This window comes from Neoarius graeffei, chromosome 17, assembly GCF_027579695.1.
Source record: "Neoarius graeffei isolate fNeoGra1 chromosome 17, fNeoGra1.pri, whole genome shotgun sequence".
In the NCBI taxonomy this organism is placed as follows: Eukaryota; Metazoa; Chordata; class Actinopteri; order Siluriformes; family Ariidae; genus Neoarius; species Neoarius graeffei.
Genome location: NC_083585.1, coordinates 48720547 through 48740270, shown reverse-complemented (window position 1 = coordinate 48740270; position 19724 = coordinate 48720547). Strand labels below are relative to the sequence as shown.

Sequence of the window (19724 nt, the reverse complement as noted above, 5' to 3'; positions counted from 1 at the left end):
TGAGCTGAAGTGCCCTTGAGCAAGGTACCTGACCCCTGACTGCTCCCCCAGGCACTATAGTGTGGCTGCCCACTGCTCTGGGTGTGTGTGCATGTGTTCACTGCTTCAGATGGGTTAAATGCAGAGGATGAATTTCACTGTGCTTGAGTTTGAATGTGACAAATAAAGGCTGCTTCTTCTTCTTCTTAACACCATTCTCTCAAATGACATATTATTTATCTGAAAATCAATTTTACTTGCTCTTAATGTTTTAACGAATGTTTTATTTATTTAATATTTTATTGAATGAACAGTACTATCCTCTATTTTGTCTGGTAGTATAGTTTGTCTGGTGGGACATAAAACAGGTGTGTATGGGGTTTTATGAATCTTGAAGGGTTATACGGATAGGAGAGGCTTAGCTCCACATAGACACAGTTCCTTGGTTCTACAAAGCTAGGTTAATGAAGAATAAGGATAGTGTGACAATGTGCTAGTCTTGCCTTTGTTTAAGCGTAACTCCCACCCAGCATTATGACGTGTCATCAGATTAAAACAGACTGTAGGAGGTATTTGTCTACAAGTCTAGCCATGTCACAGCCAGAGAACACCACTCACACTTTGCATCATCTTTGAAATTTCACTCTAAAACTCGGACCAAAGCCACAGACCTCCTTAGAATATGAAACTGTGACTAATGCCTGTACACAGCTTCTCATAAAACAAAGCGCCAAGTTTTGTTTGATCAACAAAAAATGACGATACAGTAGGTTGGTTAAGATATACATCTACTGTAGTAACAGTGTGATGAGGTGATGAGTACATCATTTTCATAACATGGCAATGCGCAAAATAATTCTCAACGAGCAAACAAACAAGCAAACAAACAAAAACACTCCCCACATTGCTGTATGTTTTGAAGTGAATTAAAGTTTAGTTCAGTGTTTCAATAAAGTTATGTATAATGCACTTGGATGGAACGGGAAAAAATAAATAATACATATCTATTTTCGACAAATGCTGTCACACATATTAAACTATAGCACAGAATGTCCGTAAAACATTTGACATTTGGCGACATAAACACTGTAGATCCATTGGCCTAAAATAAATAAATGAATGGATGGATGAATGAATGAATGAATGAATGAATTAATGAATAAATCCAACTAAGTTACAGGACTTTATTACTAATGCTAGTCAGTGAACATCGAATTGATTTTCCAAAATCAAAATTCAGTGTATTTCCAAAATCAAAATGCAAAATTGCATTTCCTTTTTGCTGTCTACGATACACTATATCTGTTGACTCCCATGTGTTCTGTTTGCTCAAGAATGTGCTAAAAACATATGCAAGAGCATATGCAAGAGATAGAATCACTCCCCCTCAGTCTGTTCTTGATGATGATTATTGATTGGGTGGAAAGTAGATGTGATAAAGTATTTTCCATGTTTTCCAAATTACTTTGATACTAAACTCTACATTTGTTTTATGTATATATTAACATGTTTGTGCATCTTAGTAAAAATCTAAAGAATAGAAACATGGGCAAGCACAGGCAACTGCAGTGTGTGTGTGTGTGTGTGTGTGTGTATATATATATATATATATATATATATATATATATATATATATATATATATATATATATATATATATATTTGGTCAGACAACATTCCAACAAAATGTTTTGTAATTACTTGTTAATATATGACTGCGGTGTTATGGTTCTTTTTTTTTTTGCTTTTGCTTTTTTCGTAGCAACAGTCTACAATTTCTTAGCAACAGTTAAGTAGATTCTCCATTTATTTATGGATTTATTTATTCATGTATTTATTTATTTATTTATTTATTGCAAACTTCGATGTCTCACCCTGGCTAATCATCTCTGTAAGAAGAGTCTTAAATAGCAAAACTGAGCTGCGAGTGGCAAAAATTAACCAGGCTAAATAATGGAAGAGCCTCAAGACGCAAACATACTCACACTACATTATGAATTAAATCTTTGCTTTAATGATGCAGGCAACAAAAATGAAATAATAAAATGGTAGATGTTTATCAAACTACAAAACTAATGACATCTGTGTCTTGTTTCCCATTGTTTGATGGTGTCCTTTTGGTGGTGCTTTTTTTTTCATTTTTGGATTATGGCTTTCATTATTGTTTCTGATACCATTATATATTATATTATGCTTTTATACTCTCATTTAGCTCTGTGAAGCTTAGGTACTTTTATTTTAGGTCATGCATTTTTTTTCTGATTCCACTGAGTTTGGTGGCTTTCTGCAAATTGCTTGAGCCTGTTTATACTTTTCATGCAATAAATAAAACTATTTGTCAATTAGAAATTTTGGTGCATTCAAATAAATGAACTATTGCATGGAAACACAGACGTGAACTTTTGAATTGTTAGAAACAAGTAACTGCTAGCTTAAACCCTGTTGCAGTGTTCATTGGGTCATGTTGCAATAAGTTTTCAGAAGAAAAATACACTATTAAATAAAAACACTATTCTTGTTCTGTAGGTGAACTGAAAAATACTGAATCTTTTACTTCTTTTACACAGAAACTAAATTAATTCAAAATTTTGGACATAACTAACTTAGGCATGCTCTTGAAATTCTCTTTTGTGCATTTTTTAATCACATACATTATTTTCTGAATTCATCAGTCCACCTAAAGGAAACAAAATCTGCTTTCGCAGCACATACATACTTACTATATGTATGAAAATCCACTATGAAATGTATAAACACGCTGTTGAGGCAAAATTAATGCCTTGTTTAGCACAAATTTATGATGCATACTTGGATTTTATAAAACTGGTGTCTGCTAATCAGGTTGTTATTGAACATGTATGTTTTTAAAACATGTGCAAATGCAGAACTGCTAAAATATGTGAATTTTCTTTACTAATAACATGAACTGTCCGCAGGAAATGAAATTAGCCTGGGGAATCCTGTGCGATATCAAAAAAAAAAGTTTCAAAAAAGGAAAAAAAATAAAAAATAATAATAAAAACATGAAGAATTATAATTATGCAAATCTCAGACTGTCATTGCAACAGTATTGAAGTTCTATGAGTAACATAAATCATAGAAGCCATATGTGCCATAAATACGCCATTCTCCCAAAACACATAACGCCACAGGCATTTGCTCAGTCAAGTCGACATGCTAAGTTTAGTTCATGTCAGAAACAATAGAAAAAAAAACGATCATTACAATTGTTAAGATATAAATTTGCTACATATGACAGCTACAACCGAACATACTGATTAGAAACGAGTTGACAACTTACCCATTGTTTATTTCCTACAGTATATAACAATGTGACTACTAGAAAAATGAGATAATAGTCCACTGCTGAACTGAATATTAACATATAATTATCATAAAACACATTACTGTGTGTGTAATAATCATCGCTACTGACACTATACTGCATGTTTGCCATCCTAGAATGACTAACAAAGTTTACACAGTGTGCTTTTATTAGAAGTTATTGGCAGGTTGACAACTTTTTACAGAAAACCAAACTTGCAAAAAAACTTTAGGTCCGGACAGTAAGATATAGATAAATAGAGAGTGACAGACAGAAAAAGAGGCTCACAAGTAAGAAGGGGAAAACCTCTTCGCAATGACACATCCTCTCCAGGCCTGCAAACTAAAGCTCTCTACACACACACACACACACACACACACACACACACACACACACACACACACACATTTACAATCAGTGTGACACTTGCACGGAAGCTTTTTAAGCTGATGTTTTTCACTTAACAAGTAAAAAGATAGAAGAGAGACCTACCGATGCAGTTGAGGTTCAGGCTGTCCTGAAGTAGGCGACGGTACAGATAGACACATGTGCGAGCACACACACACAAACACACACACACACACATACACGCATTGTGGCTTTACACAGAAATTAGTCTGGTTGAGGACTAAATGTAGGTGAGTTACAGCATGGCCACCTCTGGCCAACCCCTCCCCTCACTCACCAGCTGCTTCTTGATTGGCCCATTTGGTGCACATCTGTACAAACTGATCAATTCATCTCATAGCTGAAGTTAGAGTGTTGAGTCAGTGTTGATGTAACTGAAGGAAGTAGACATCATCTGCAAAACACATATGACAGTTATAGGAGTTATTAAAACAAACAAAGGAAATTGTAATTAGAAATTGTAGAATTATATCATGTACTGTTGTAGGATGAACAATGATTGCTTATGTCACATGGGTTAGACACAAAAAGTGCTTTCTGTTACGCGGAGTGAAAGTCATGCAGGTCATTGTGCAGATGGTTACTAATAAAGTAGTAAGAAATACTGCTTGAGGAAAAGAAGTGGGGTGCAAAAGTCTGTCAATTAAAAGTAAATTAGTCATTAGATGGATGACTGGATAATCGTTTATCATTTCACTGAGCTGTCTCTGGTTTCTTTGTGTTATTGTGTCATATAAGCATTTGTCGATTGTTTGCCATGGGCTATTTTTATTAATTCCAATTTTCCTTTATCACTTGCCATGTTTTTTTTTTTTTTTTGCATTACTTTCCAACTTTTTTTTTTGTCATGTGTTATCTGTTACCTTCAACTCGCTTCTCATTTCCCATGCGCCATTTTTCTTACTTCAAACTTATTTATCATTTGCATTGTGCCATTTTTTGAAACTTCCAAGTTAGGCATCACTTGTCATGAGTCATTTTTTTCCAACTTATTTGCTCTGGGTTATTTTTTTTTTCGTACTTATGCCTCACTCATGATTGGGCCTGTGTAATTAGGTTTATATGCAGCATGACCCTGTTTTTAATATCGGTGTAAAATTCTCTCAATGGTTTTAGAAATATAACAATCTTGATAACATGCATTTGAGTGCAAAATATATGAAAGGCATTGAAGCAAGTGTTTCTGTCTCACCCTGGCCAAACATGGCTGTATTGTAGAGTTAGAAGTAACAAAAATGCGGTAAAGGTAACAAAACTTACAAAAATACATAACACTCACAAAAAGTGGTTACTGAGGTGGATCAAAATGCTCAAATGGGATGTAGTGAAAAAAAATTCACACAATAAGATGATAGATGATTATTGGATTACATTTCTAATGACAATTAGGTGTTTTATCTTATTTATAAGCCTTGTAGCTGAGAAGGACTTTTTTTCACTCTTCTACATGACAAAATTGATATTGACTTTAGTAATAATGACAGTTGCTTTGACCAGTTATATTCTTTTCCAGCCTTTCCTTAAATATTAATCATTAAACTGTACCTACACTACACTATTCTTCATTTTTTTTTCAGCTGCCCACTCATGCTCAGATTAAAAAAAAAAAAAAAAAATTCCACAAATTGAAAATGTCAAGAGATGGAAAATAGTCAATAAAGGGAGAACTGTCAAACGACTCACTGCTGAGCCTCAAATTAAACCTATTAAGATTCATGAAGAGTGCACACTCCCTCACAGAGGCATCTGAAATCATCTAAAATCAGCCAGGTCCTTAAGTGTGTGAGATCTTATCAGTGACTTCTATTTAAGCAAACATAACAGGATATAATGTAGACCATAGCCTCTATATCTAGATCCGAATCAATGCTTCAGATCTAAAATGGCTACTTTAAGCCCAACATGGCCATTTTAATGTTTTACAAAAAGCAAAAGAACAAAATGTATGTGTGCATGTGCAAGTGTGTATGTGCCTCTATTTATGTTACAGAGATGATAAAGATATGCGTCAGAGGTTTTCATCAATTTAACTTGAATAATTAACAAAACTAATTGATGCAAAATAAACCATGGTTGCACTACTTTCACCTCCCTTCATATCACACACGTGTGCGCGCACACACAAACACCTTTCATGAGGAGGATACCCAAATTGTGCCAGTTTCCAAAAAATGTAGTGAAATATTTTATACATATTAAATCACAAGAGGTAACTCTCTCTCTCTCACGCGCGCGCGCATACACGCACTCACTCATTTAAAACCTCAATTTAAATGTGTATTGCAGTTATATTGAATATTTATAGCAAAGGATGGCCTTCCTGCAAATTTGCCCCCTCTCTTTCTTCAGAATTATGACTTTCACACCTCTGATCATATCAGCAATTGTAAGTGCAGGGCATGCATTGCATCGTCCTGATTAAAAGAACAAATATGCAAAACACATTTTTACTCAGTTGTTCCTCAATTATTACTTATTCTCTAGCATGTTATTCAGTAACTATTGTGAAATATTTAGTAAGCACATAAAGTTAATAGAAAAGATGAGCATGATGAACTAAGTCTGAACTAGCCGATGCGTTTGAACGGTTAATTCAACAGGATCAATCAATCAAAAGACAACTTTTAAAATACAAAAATACAATTTAAGAAGAAGAGGAAGAAGAAGAAGAAGAAGAAGAAGAAGGAGTACCTAGTTTATGAAAACAAAAATGTATTTTCTGATAATATGTATGTTTTTATTTAGGCCATTTTCTTACTTTGACTTGGCTGTCTTCAATGTTCATGCAGTGTAAAGAGCAAATGTAACAAATTCATCAGTACCAGTCAATCTGACCAATTGTGTCTCAAGCCTTGCTCATTAAGTGTGAATTACTCACACTGAACTGTTGAATAGGTATGTGTCATAGTGAAAAGGACATAAACCTAATCAATTCAGTTGGAAATTAAATGATTGTCTGAGATGCTCCTGCACCATCACATCATTATCAAAATACAGAATAGTGCTAGAACAATTTGTACAGGTAACACCAGACAATGTTTAAATGACCTAATAAAAATGCAAGACATTTAGTTAAGAGAACTGTGGCTCAGGGGGTGTGGTTGAGCATCAGCTGTGGATGGAGAGGAGGCAGGTTAAACCAGCAGGTAACATGTGATGAGTCTCCCCTGTGTCGGATTACCAGCAATTTATTTATGTGTGTACTTTTTTGTGTTTGCAGGGAAAAGCCAGCGAGCACAGAAAGAACCAGCACAGAGCTGTGTGTGTGTGTACCCATCTGTCTGTGCATGTGTGTGTCTCAGTGTGAGACCTGCAAATAAACAGAAGTTCTGCTGAAAACTTCGAGTGCAAAATAAACCCATCTGAGTCATTCCAAGCCTGTTCCCTGACTCCTCATTTCCTAGAATCACGAGTGTTACACTGGTGCCAACACCCAAGAACTGAGAAGGAAGTGCTGTCACAGAGTCAGTGCCAGTTCCTGAGATCATCCAGACCTTCACCAGCATTCACCAAGACAAACATTGGGCCTTCATCAATCTGTGCACAGCTCACCTTTGCCCAACAGTTCCAATATGCTGCTGACAGTGGCTAATGGGAGAAGAGCATGATACGGATGACATCATTGATTGAGTGGTACTGGAGCAGTTCATCAGTTGGCTACTAGAAGGAGCAATAGTGTGGGTCCAGCCCACTGTTTGGCGTCTCTAGAAGAGGTGGTCCAACCAGCCAAAGACCATCTGGCAGCATTTCCAGGGCAAGTGCCCTACCCCTTTTCCCTCACCCTCTTGTTTTTATCCTTCCCTTGTCCCCTGTCCTCCCCTGTCCCTGCATCATGGAAACAGGGGCCAATTCCCCAGAAGCCAGCTCCCCAAACCTGTGTCCCTCCCTGTTTTCCCTCACCCTCTTGTGCCTCTGTGGCAGTGCTTCCACTAACTCCTTCTCTCTCTCCATAGGTGGAACTGTCTGTGCTCACAAAGACCAGGCCAAAGCCCGGGCAGGTCTGTAGACATGCTGGAAAAGCCAGGAATTTCTTGAATCAGCATCCCCTTATGAAAGTGGGGATTCTGATCTGGATTCCTGAGACACCTGTGGCCTCCCCTAATCAAGCAGGAATGTACTGAGTGGCAGTGAGTATATCAGGCTTTGGTGGACTTTGAATGCAACTAGACCATAGTCCATCAAAACCTGCTTCAATGCTGATTCAAAATAAATATGTCTATTTATTGTTTCTTTTTGTGTTATTTGTTCTTGTGTATCTATTTTGCATTTTGCACTGCCAGTACCGAGAGCTGCTAAACTGTGTTTAGTTGTTTCTAAAACAATGGCAATAAGGTTCTATCTTATCTTAATTGGGAAATGCACAATTGGTGAAAGTGAGGTGAGTACACAGGGATGTTCAATAGTATACTCTAATACCTGCCATAATTCAATTCTGGGAAGAAAAAAATAGTGTAAGGTCAGTGATTAGTCCTCACCTCACCCATCCACTATTTTTTGGTATATATTGGCCTGGATTTCAGACATTGGTGAGGTAAAGATTTGTGGATGGGTCCTGCACTAGGAAGACCAGGTGTGGAATATGCACAGCCTTGGCTGGGGAGGCAGTCCCAGGGCCATCAAAGTCAGCTATGCATCAGGGGGGCTCCATCCCACCTCCCTTTGCAAGGATTCCCCTTGGGGATTTACTGCTGGAAAAGTCCTTCTATGAGACCCAAAGACACACGTTTGACCAATTGAGAGTAATTAGTGGTCATAAAACTCACCCTAATCTTGCTCTTTCCCACCTGTATGTTTTCATCATTAAAGATATAACCTATTGAGTGGCAGACAACACTCAAACTAAGGAAAAATTACCCAGTTTTTGGTCTCAAAGAACTGTAGGGAACTTCTGTTTCATGCTACTCATTGCTATCCCATGGCTGGATGCTTAGGACAGGATAAAACACTGAACTGTTTCATGGCCAAATTCTACTGGCCAGGCATTTGTGGCAATGTTCTCACTTGGTGTGTGGCATGCCATGAATGTAAGCTAGTGAATTCACCAGCCATCCCAAGAGCACCATTGCACCCTTTATCATTATTTGAGATACCCTTTGAAATAATTGGTTTGGATCTTGTTGGGCCATTAGACTGAACTACACAAGGGCATTGGTTCATATTAGTCTTTGTAGATTATGCTACACGATACCCAGAAACAGTGCCTCTACACAACATTTCTGCATGCAGTGTTGCAGATGCACCCTTCTGTGTTATCTCTTGAGTTGGCAAAAGAGATCCTGACTGATCAGGACACAACGGCCATGTCAAATGAACAAACTGTTCACACTTCAAATTATCGGGGATTAAATTGATTCCTACTGGTGTTTACCATCTTCAAACAGATGGACTGGTAAAAAGTTTTCATCAAACACTTAAAGACATGATTGTTAAGTTCATTCATAGGGATGCATGGAATTGGGATAAATGGCTTGAACCCCTAGTATTTGAAATAGGAGGTCCCACAAGCCTCTATGGGTATCTCCACGTTTGAATAATTCTATGGGTGCAAGCCTCATGGCATCCTGCATGTCATTAGGGAAAATTAGGAGGAGGGACCTTCTATTAGGAAAAATGAAATTCAGTACATTCTTGGCCTGAGAGCAAAACTCCACACATTGAATCACCTAACCCAGGAGCATTTTCTACAGGTGCAAGAATGGCAATCCCGGTTATGTAATAAAGGTGCTTGGCTATGGGAACTTGCACGGGGTGATAAAGTGCTTGTTTTACTACCCACATTGAGCTGCAAATTACTTATGAAGTGGCAAGCACCCTTGAAGTCACATGGCAAGTCCGAGAAGTTGACTATGAGGTCAGGCAAATAGAGGGAATGCACTTCAAATATACGATGTTAGGCTGGGATCAGAAGTAAGTCCAAAAAGTGAGGTCCAATTCACCCTGGTCCCCTGTGGAGACCACCTCTAACTGTCCCAGAGAGAAAAGGTTGCAGAAGGAATTTTCTGATGTGTTTTCACCTCTACCCAGTCACAGACCTCTACCCAGACCTCATAGAGCATCACATTGAGATTCCTCCAGGTGTGGCTGTGAAAGGCACCTGAACACAAAAATGTGGTTTGGGATGAACTCAAGGCTATGCTTGATATGGGGATAATCAAGGAGTCCTACAGTGATTGGAGCAGCCTGGCGGTCTTGGTGCTCAAGATAGACCTTTTGTTCTGCAGACTGACATGTTGGACAGAGGGCTAGGGTCCATTTCCTCTCAGGTGGTGGAGAGGGAGATGCGTCCCATGATATACATCAGCTGCAAAGCCTGAAATCAGAGGGCACCCTGGCCTGAGTATATGGCAGTGGGCAGGTCAAGTGATGAGTCTTACCTATGCCAAATTACCAGCAATGTATATGTATCCTTTTTTGCATTTGCAAAGAGAAGCCAGGGAGCAGAGAAAGACAACCAACACAGAGCTGTGTGTGTGTGTGTTTGTGTAGGTGTGTGTCTCAGAGTAAGATCTGCAAATAAAATGAAATTCCACTGAAAAGTGAGAGTGTAAAATAAACACTGGAGTTATCATAAGCCTGTTTCCCAACTCATCATATCCTAGAACCATGAGAAATGTTACTAGAACAGACTGACTGATTTAATTACATTATATTACATTACATGCCATTTAGCAGATACTCTTATCCAGAGCAACATACAATGAGTGCAAAAGTCAGGTACATGAAGTGCTGAACTTCGAGACAAGAAATTTCTAGTGCCAACTGGAACAAGTGACAACAATACCAAGTGTAATATGCTGTTGAAATACCGATACTCAAAGAGCCAAGGAAACAAACCAACCACATAAAGTATAACTAAATAAAGAACACAAAACAACTAACCCCAGGCTAGACTATACACAACCTGGTTTGGTCTAGACTGAAACGCAGTTACACAGTAGGCGGGGAAGCAGGGGAGAGATGCAGCCTGAAGAGGTGAGTCTTCAGTCTGCACTTGAAAGTGGTCAGAAAGTTGGCAGTTCTGATCTCACTGGGAAGGTCATTCCACCAATTTGTTAATATACATCCATTCTTGCATTTCAGGCCTGCAACACTTTCCAAAAAAGTTGGGATGGAGGCAATTTAGGGCTAGTAACAAGGTAAAAAAATGAAATAATGATGTGATTTGGTACAAAATCAGTATCCAGGAAAGGCCTAGTTGTTGAAGTGCAAAGATGGGCCAAGAATCTCCAGGTTGTCAACAAATGCATGAGAAAATAATGTCTAAAAGCAATATTCATCAAAGAAAGACATGAAGGGATTTTGATATACTGTATGACCTGCTATGGTGCATAATATCATGAAATGATTCAAGGACTCTGGAGGAATTGTGGTGTGTGAAGGGTAAGTGTACAAGCCTAAGCTGAACACCTGTGATCTCTGATCCTTCAGATGGCACTGTATCAAGAACCATCATTCATCACGGGCGATTGCTCTAAGACAACGAGGGAGGCTCAGCCTCCTCTAAAAATGACGAACATCGTGTAGGATGAATTGCGCTAGGCTTATGTTATAGCCGACCTTATAACATTGCTATTTCAGATCCAGAATCATAGAAATATATGTGCTCAACCCAACTACAGTGCGAAATCATTCCGTTATAACTTTCCCCAGTTCGCCTAATGTCTGCGTGAGTTTTTCCACCTCGTGACAGCACGATGCAGCCCAGCCTCAGTGCACTTCAATGGCATTTGGGAGCTATGCGCTTTTCAATCTCAAAATGCAAGACGATTATTGGACAAATACTGCGAAAACGCCCGCCCACAGAGTCTCACGGACTCCCAGCCTCAGTGGACTTCAGTGGCATTTGGGAGCGATGCGCTTTTCAATCTCAAAATGCAAGACGGTTATTGGACAAATACTGCGAAAATGCCCGCCTACGGACTCCCAGCCTCACAGTGGGAGGGACATGGCAGTTTCCGCGAGGAGACTGGTGATTGGTGAAAGTGGCCGGATATTTTCTTTGATTGACAGCTCGTTTCAAATATAGACAGGCAGCGGTGAATCTCAGTTCAGTCCCATGCGGATTTGCAAGTGCTGTGGTGTATTGTAAGAGATCAGCTTACATTTCAATTTCATTCATTACATACGGTTTCTACCAGCTTTTTTAGTTTGTATATATTTTCATTGTAAATAAAGTGTAAATATAGTGTTGTCAAGTTTGCTATCTTAGTTCCATAAATTTCATTTATTTAAGTGACTGAACTTGAACTTGAGGGGGCTAGTCAGCTAGCAAGAAAGCTGCGCACGGATGCCAAGCATTGCTGATTTAATTTTGGCGAAGCCATTTGCCAGTCTTCCTTTCAAGGAAAAAATTAAAATTAAAGAGCAGGGTAGACCAACGCCTCAAATTGACTTGGTGAAAAAGGTAGGGAATAATATTTGTTCCTTTCAGCTCTCCTGGTACGAGAAAGTGAATTGGCTAACAGCAAGTGACCCACATCAACAACAGTAAATAGGCTACTTTAGTAATATGTCATGGATGGACCAAAAATATAGAATCTATTTAAAATGTTTATGCTGAGTATATTATATTGGAATATATATTTTTTCTGGATATGAATTAAACACAGCTACAATTTGGAAAACATTTTTAAACAAAAACACAGCCGAGAACATTTCACACTACAGACCTGGATTAAAAGTGAAGGGTTATCAAAGTTGTCAATAAAACATTTCTCAGTCAAAATAAGTAAAATATAGGGAAAGTGTCATTGAATGAAATGTGTGGCACCCAGCTCTATGTTTGGCTCCCCAAGGTCAGTGCTTGTGCCTATTCCAGAACACTCTGCTGTTACTGCTGAGGTTCCTGACAAAGAGCTGCTTTCAATAATGATCAATTTTTATACAACATGCCGCATGCCACAATTTTAAAATATAAAATGTTAAACACCACCATCATGTATATTGGACAGTAGGCTAATGGGGCAAAAGAACCTGTTATTTCACAGTTTGTGACCCTGCCAACAATCAGCCAGCTCAGAGGCAAGAGTATGGGCAAAATTGATGTGTTTTTTTCTTTTAAAATCTGGAAATATTGTAACCGACCAGCCTCCCCTGTTTGAAAGACTACCAGCCGCCTTGTGGCGGCATCTATAGCTGATAAAACCACATGGGCTCAGGATTACTTTGGCAAACCTTTGTCAAGCTCTACAATAAGAAGTTACATCTACAAATCCCAGTTAAAATGTTACTTGCAAAAAGGAAACCTTATGTCAACTGTGTCCAGAATCACCATTGACTTATCTGGGCTCAGAGGCATCTGGGATGGACCATCACACAGTGGAAACATGTATTGTGGTCAGAATCGGTATTCTAAGTGTTTTTTTGTAAGAAATAGATGCCTTGTGTTCCTGACCAAAGAGAAAAAGGACCGTCCAGACTGTTCCCAGCAACAAGTCTAAAAGCCAGGGTCTGTCATGGTACGGGGTTGTGTCAGTGCCCTTGGAAAAGGTAACTTACACTTCTATGATGGAGCATTAATGCAGAAAAGTACATTGAGATTTTGGAGCGACATATGCTACCTTCAAGACAACACCCTTTCAAGGGATTTTTCAACAAGACATTGCAAAACCACATTCTGCACACATTACAAAGGCATGGGTCCGGAAGAAGAGGGCACCTTCACTCAGTCATAAACAGAAAATATGTGGTGAATTTTGAAATGAAAAATATGACAACTACGACCTTACACTGTTGCACACGTTAAGACCTGCTTGAAGGAAGAATCATTCAAAATAACATCTGAAATGTGACATCACTTGGTGTCTACACTTCCTAAACATCTTTAAAGTGTTGTGAGAAGGAATGGCAACATTACAAAGTCGTAAATGTTTTACTGCTCCAACTTTTTTTTTTAATATGTTGCAAGAATCAGAATTGAAATAAGTGCTTGTTTTGAAAAAAAATGATGTGCTGTTGTATAGTGTTGAGTGCAATATGGTTCAAAGATGATTTACAAATCACTGTTTTCAGTTGTTTTCTATTTCAACATACCACCCCAACTTTTCCTGATTTGGGTTTGTAATAAATTGCAAAAGTGGCATGCATTTCTCAGAAATGAAAACTAGACCAAGCAGCCTGTTCGAAAAAGGTGAGATGTCTTATGTGACCACTTTCCATTTGTTCATCAGCTGTGTGTATATATGTGGTGTGTGTTGGTGTGATAGTGAGAAAGAGCTGATAAGGCTGTAGTTCACAGGAAGTGGCGTCTTAGAGGCTACGACAATCAAATATGGGTTTAATTTACTCTTTGAAAGAGAGAAGCATTCTGATATATTAAATGGAGGACTACAATCTAACAAACTATGTATGTGTATTTATACAGATAAGGCAAAAGATAAACAGAACAGCAACAGTATCTGAAAACAATGCAGATTTCACATTAGTGGGAAAGTCACCCTTAATTTCTATTATCTGTATTGTATATAACACACTTTTAAATTCCATTTATTAATTTGCCTCTAAACATGGCTAGCCACAATAGTTCTGCTTACAGATTTAGTTTCTTTAAAGTCAGTTATGAACTGGCATAACTTGTAGATGTGAGATGCCTTACAATAGACCACATGATGCATAAAATGTTTCCTGATTTGAACGGTTCAGCGATTTTACAGACTACTCCTCTCCCCCCCAACAATTTAGAGGAAAGGCTTTGCATACTGTACAAAACGACTTTTGTGGCCACATGATGCACTCTGAAACTGTACTATCAGTACCACTGGCAAACTGAGAGATTCCAGTCCTTGCGAGAGAATCTGCACTCACTCTGCGCCCCTGTGAATGAATCACAGCTGCTATCATTTATCCCCATGGTATAATTGTCTTATATGAAGGACTGTTTTATCATTTAAGTATAATATACAGTACAGGATATCAGTAAAAGTGTCAAATTGATATTAAAACAAACAAACAAACAAACAAACAAACAAACAAACAACTCAAAAGGAACTGTGTAGATTCAGATAACACAAGAATAAATACAGACTAAAAGGCAATAAAAGAGCTTTTCTCTTTACTTTTTTCTTAAATTAATAAATAGATATCGATTTAGACAATTTATATATTGTAGATAAATGTATATAGTGATGGCTTTATTATATGTATTGTTTCATTAAAAATACATTTTATCAGTTCTACTACAGATGTCCTTCTTTTAATATGATGCGTATACAGAAAGTGGAATATGCACTTTCCTCACCTAATGATGTGTTGAGGCATACAGGCTATGTAATCTCATCATGGCATAACTGACTGCTCTTCACTGAGGGAAAAAAAAGACTGTGTATGCCGTTATGAATAATACTACAGAGGATATGCAGAATTAAATGTCACTTGAAAGGTAATCGACCACCGGCATGGGTTTGAGGTCTTGACAGTAATCTCAAAAGTCATGCATTACAAACGTCACTAGCAGTATCACATGTAACCTACTGGCAGTTTAGCATTTAAAACCCTGTACCCCAACCTAATCCTGTAGCTGAGTCACTGTGAGAACCATCCATCCATTATCTGTAACCGCTTATCCTGGTGCAGGGTCGCAGGCAAGCTGGAGCCTATCCCAGCTGACTATGGGCAAGAGGCAGGGTACACCCTGGACAAGTCACCAGGTCATCGCAGGGCCGACACATAGAGACAAACAACCATTCACACTCACACCTGTGGTCAATTTAGAGCCACCAATTAACCTAACCTGCATGTCTTTGGACTGTGGGGGAAACCAGAGCACCCGGAGGAAACCCAAACAGACACGGGGAGAACATGCAAACTCCACACAGAAAGGCCCCTGTCAGCTGCTGGGCTTGAACCCAGAACCTTCTTGCTGTGAGGTGACAGTGCACAACTACACAACCATACCGACACTGTGAGAAACCTAAGGCAGTTTTGCTGAAACAATGACTCTATATGCGTGTGCACATTTAGACAGAAGCACAGATAGATAGAAATAATGTGACTTTCTCTCTCTTTCAAATGGACACATGTTAATAGGACACTGGAGATACATATGGGGGAAACCATTCACATGGTCAAATTTTGACATTTTCTGCTATACATAGTTCTGAAAACTACAAGCTCTGCCGAACTGAATCAACTATGATTGAAAGTCTGGTTACTCCCAAAAGTGAAAGGTGAGAATATTGCATTTAAAAATTTCATTCCAATTCCACTGACAGACTCACCATATTCCTGTCCATTTATAAACTTATATATTGATGGATCAGCTAGATTACTACCAAAATTGAAAGAATGGTAAATTAAAATGGGAAATGAGTTCTCACTTTGATTATCAGGATCATTCACATCAGTCTCCTCACCTGAGGAAACAAGTCATTTATGGCATTTTTTATTGTGTTACTCTTCATGTTCCTGACCCTGGTTTATGCGACACAAACAGTAATAATGTGGTGTTGAAAGTTGCATTGTTGGCTGTTAAACATTTAGGATCTCAAGATATTACTGCCGACTAAAGTAATAAGTTTTGTTTTGTATTTTTCACTTTAAGTTAACATTTCATTGATCATAATAGTGTCATTGAAAATACAATTTCTTGATATTAATCAAATGCTTGCTTTCTTATACTCTCCTAAATTATAACCCTGATTCCAAAAAAGTTGGGACAAAGTACAAATTGTAAATAAAAACAGAATGCAATGATGTGGAAGTTTCAACATTCTATATTTTATTCAGAATAGAACATAGATGACATATCAAATGTTTAAACTGAGAAAATGTATCATTTAAAGAGAAAAATTAGGTGATTTTAAATTTCATGACAACAACACATCTCAAAAAAGTTGGGACAAGGCCATGTTTACCACTGTGAGACATCCACTTTTCTCTTTACAACAGTCTGTAAACGTCTGGGGACTGAGGAGACAAGTTGCTCAAGTTTAGGGATAGGAATGTTAACCCATTCTTGTCTAATGTAGGATTCTAGTTGCTCAGCTGTCTTCTGTGTTTTTTGTCGTATCTTCCGTTTTATGATGTGCCAAATGTTTTCTATGGGTGAAAGATCTGGACTGCAGGCTGGCCAGTTCAGTACCCGGACCCTTCTTCTACGCAGCCACGATGCTGTAATTGATGCAGTATGTGGTTTGGCATTGTCATATTGGAAAAATGCAAGGTCTTCCCTGAAAGAGATGTTGTCTGGATGGGAGCATATGTTGCTCTAGAACCTGGATATACCTTTCAGCATTGATGGTGTCTTTCCAGATGTGTAAGCTGCCCCTGCCACATGCACTAATGCAACCCCATACCATCAGAGATGCAGGCTTCTGAACTGAGCGCTGATAACAACTTGGGTCGTCCTTCTCCTCTTTAGTCCGAATGACATGGCATCCCTGATTTCCATAAAGAACTTCAAATTTTGATTCATCTGACCACAGAACAGTTTTCCACTTTGCCACAGTCCATTTTAAATGAGCCTTGGCCCAGAGAAGACATCTGCGCTTCTGGATCATGTTTAGATACGGCTTCTTCTTTGAACTATAGAGTTTTAGCTGGCAACGGCGGATGGCACGGTGAATTGTGTTCACAGATAATGTTCTCTGGAAATTTTCCTGAGCCCATTTTGTGATTTCCAATACAGAAGCATGCCTGTATGTGATGCAGTGCCGTCTAAGGGCCCGAAGATCACAAGCACCCAGTATGGTTTTCTGGCCTTGACCCTTGCGCATAGCCTGGCAAGCCAGACTAAATGTGAATATTTATATAGACATTTCCGAAGGGGGTGGGAGGAACAAACTGCTGTCTTTCAAACTGTCTCTGTGCGTATAGGCCAACGCTCTGACCAATCACCGCAACAGTGACTGTGACGTAGTCAGAGCAACAGAAAGCAGTGGGGGAGACCTTGAAATAAATAATTTTTCAAAATGCGTATTAATTAATAAACAGGTTCTAGATATTAAGAAGTTTGGAGATAATGACCACAAGTTTGGAGTCTGTACCACATACACTCATTTTTTTTTTCCAAGTGTTTTTCAAGGGTTTGCTTAAACTGTTTTTGAGAGTTTTTATTTAGTGGTGTTTGGTGAAATAATTTCCCTAAAATTTAAAATAACGGGAAAATAAGAAACAATCAAAAAGTAATGTTTCAAAGCTTTTTATTAATTCTTCGTACTGCACAAACTAGCCCCATCCTTTTGGCTATGAGCGGAGCCAGCTGGTAGATCAGACTTTTGCCATAGCCGGTTGGCAAAACAGCGAAAACGTCCTTCTTGAAAAGGAATGAGCGGAGAGCCTCTTCCTGCTCATGTTTCAATGAAAACTCCAAGTCTAATTCTTCTAAAACTGATTCCAAAGCGGAGTCAAACGCGCGCTGTTCACTAGCCGTAGCCATCTTTCCTGCTGTGCTTTCTCCAGCGTTGCGCAGCTTTGTCGTCACTCCTGCAAAAGCTCGCCCAAAGAATCCAAACAAAAACCTTGCGTTGTGATTGGCGGGCACGATTTGATGCTCGGGGTGTTTTTGTTTATATGGTGCGAGGCTAGACCTACTCGCAAGGCAAAAATATTTTTGGCCGCTAGGCGGGTGGGTCGAGTTTACTAGGCTACCTTGTGCACAGAGATTCTTCCAGATTCTCTGAATCTTTTGATGATATTATGCACTGTAGATGATGATATGTTCAAACTCTTTGCAATTTTACATTGTCGAACTTCTTTCTGATATTGCTCCACTATTTGTCGGTGCAGAATTAGGGGGATTGGTAATCCACTTCCCATCTTTACTTCTGAGAGCCGCTGCCACTCCAAGATGCTCTTTTTATACCCAGTCATGTTAATGACCTATTGCCAATTGACCTAATGAGTTGCAATTTGGTCCTCCAGCTGTTCCTTTTTTGTACCTTTAACTTTTCCAGCCTCTTATTGCCCCTGTCCCAACTTTTTTGAGATGTGTTGCTGTCATGAAATTTCAAATGAGCCAATATTTGGCATGAAATTTCAAAATGTCTCACTTTCAACATTTGATATGTTGTCTATGTCTCATTCACATCTCATTATCTCTAGTCGCTTTATCCTTCTATAGGGTCGCAGGCAAGCTGGAGCCTATCCCAGCTGACTACGGGCGAAAGGCAGGGTACACCCTGGACAAGTCGCCAGGTCATCACAGGGCTGACACATAGACACAGACAACCATTCACACTCACACCTATGGTCAATTTAGAGTCACCAGTTAGCCTAACCTGCATGTCTTTGGGGGAAACCAGAGCACCCGGAGGAAACCCACACGGACACTGGGAGAACATGCAAACTCCACACAGAAAGGCCCTCGCCGGCCACGGGGCTCGAACCCGGACCTTCTTGCTGTGAGGCGACAGCGCTAACCACTACACCACTGTGCCGCCATGTTATCTATGTTCCATTGTGAATATAATATCAGTTTTTGAGATTTGTAAATTATTGCATTCCGTTTTTATTTACAATTTGTACTTTGTCCCAACTTTTTTGGAATCAGGGTTGTATGTGCATAGGTCTCCCAAATCCATGAGTTCATGTTTGAGGTAGGGTTATTCTGTTTTTCTCATGTTTTCTGTGAAATTGCAATTTTGGCCAATTTTTGGTGTTTTTTTAATTTGCCCTTGACCATAGCTTGTTCCCTTTTCCTTCAATCATGGAAATGATGTCATTAATGGATTCCCCATGCCCCAAAACACATAAAATGAGGTATTGCACATACTTCTGTGGTCTTCTTCTTCTTCTTTTGGCTGCTCCCGATTGGGGTCGACACAGCGGGTCTTTCATCTCTTTTTCATACACATGTTAGATTTGGCACAGTTTTACGCCAGATGCCCTTCCTGACGTAACCCTCTCCAATTTATCCAGGCTTGGGACCAGCACCAAGAGTACACTTATGCACCCCCAGTGGCTGGATTCACATACTTCTGTGGTGAGTGGTTCAAAAATTGATATTTTCAATATGGCTACCAGCAGCCATCTTGGATTGGTAATTTTCAGTCTTCTTGCCCTGGATAGCAATTTT

The 19724-nt window shown here is 38.9% G+C and overlaps 1 protein-coding gene and 1 pseudogene across 5 annotated transcripts in view; one reads left to right on the top strand and one right to left on the bottom strand.

Moving 5' to 3' along the window:
• The window catches only part of zbtb32 (zinc finger and BTB domain containing 32), a 31190-nt gene extending 27263 nt beyond the window's left edge, over nucleotides 1-3927 (bottom strand). Inside the window, exons 1-2 of one of the 5 annotated variants that reach the window (XM_060897690.1) lie at nucleotides 3797-3927; nucleotides 3593-3656 (exon numbers count right to left, since the gene is read on the bottom strand). The gene's annotated coding sequence lies outside the window, so the exon portion shown is untranslated. Of the gene's footprint in view, nucleotides 1-3280; nucleotides 3359-3592; nucleotides 3657-3796 lie in introns of those variants that run through there. The other 4 variants (XM_060897691.1, XM_060897692.1, XM_060897693.1 and 1 more) reach the window with 4 other exon arrangements.
• A 3617-nt stretch (nucleotides 3928-7544) lies between these two features.
• LOC132901168 (general transcription factor II-I repeat domain-containing protein 2B-like) overlaps nucleotides 7545-19724 on the top strand; it is a 45534-nt pseudogene continuing 33354 nt past the window's right edge.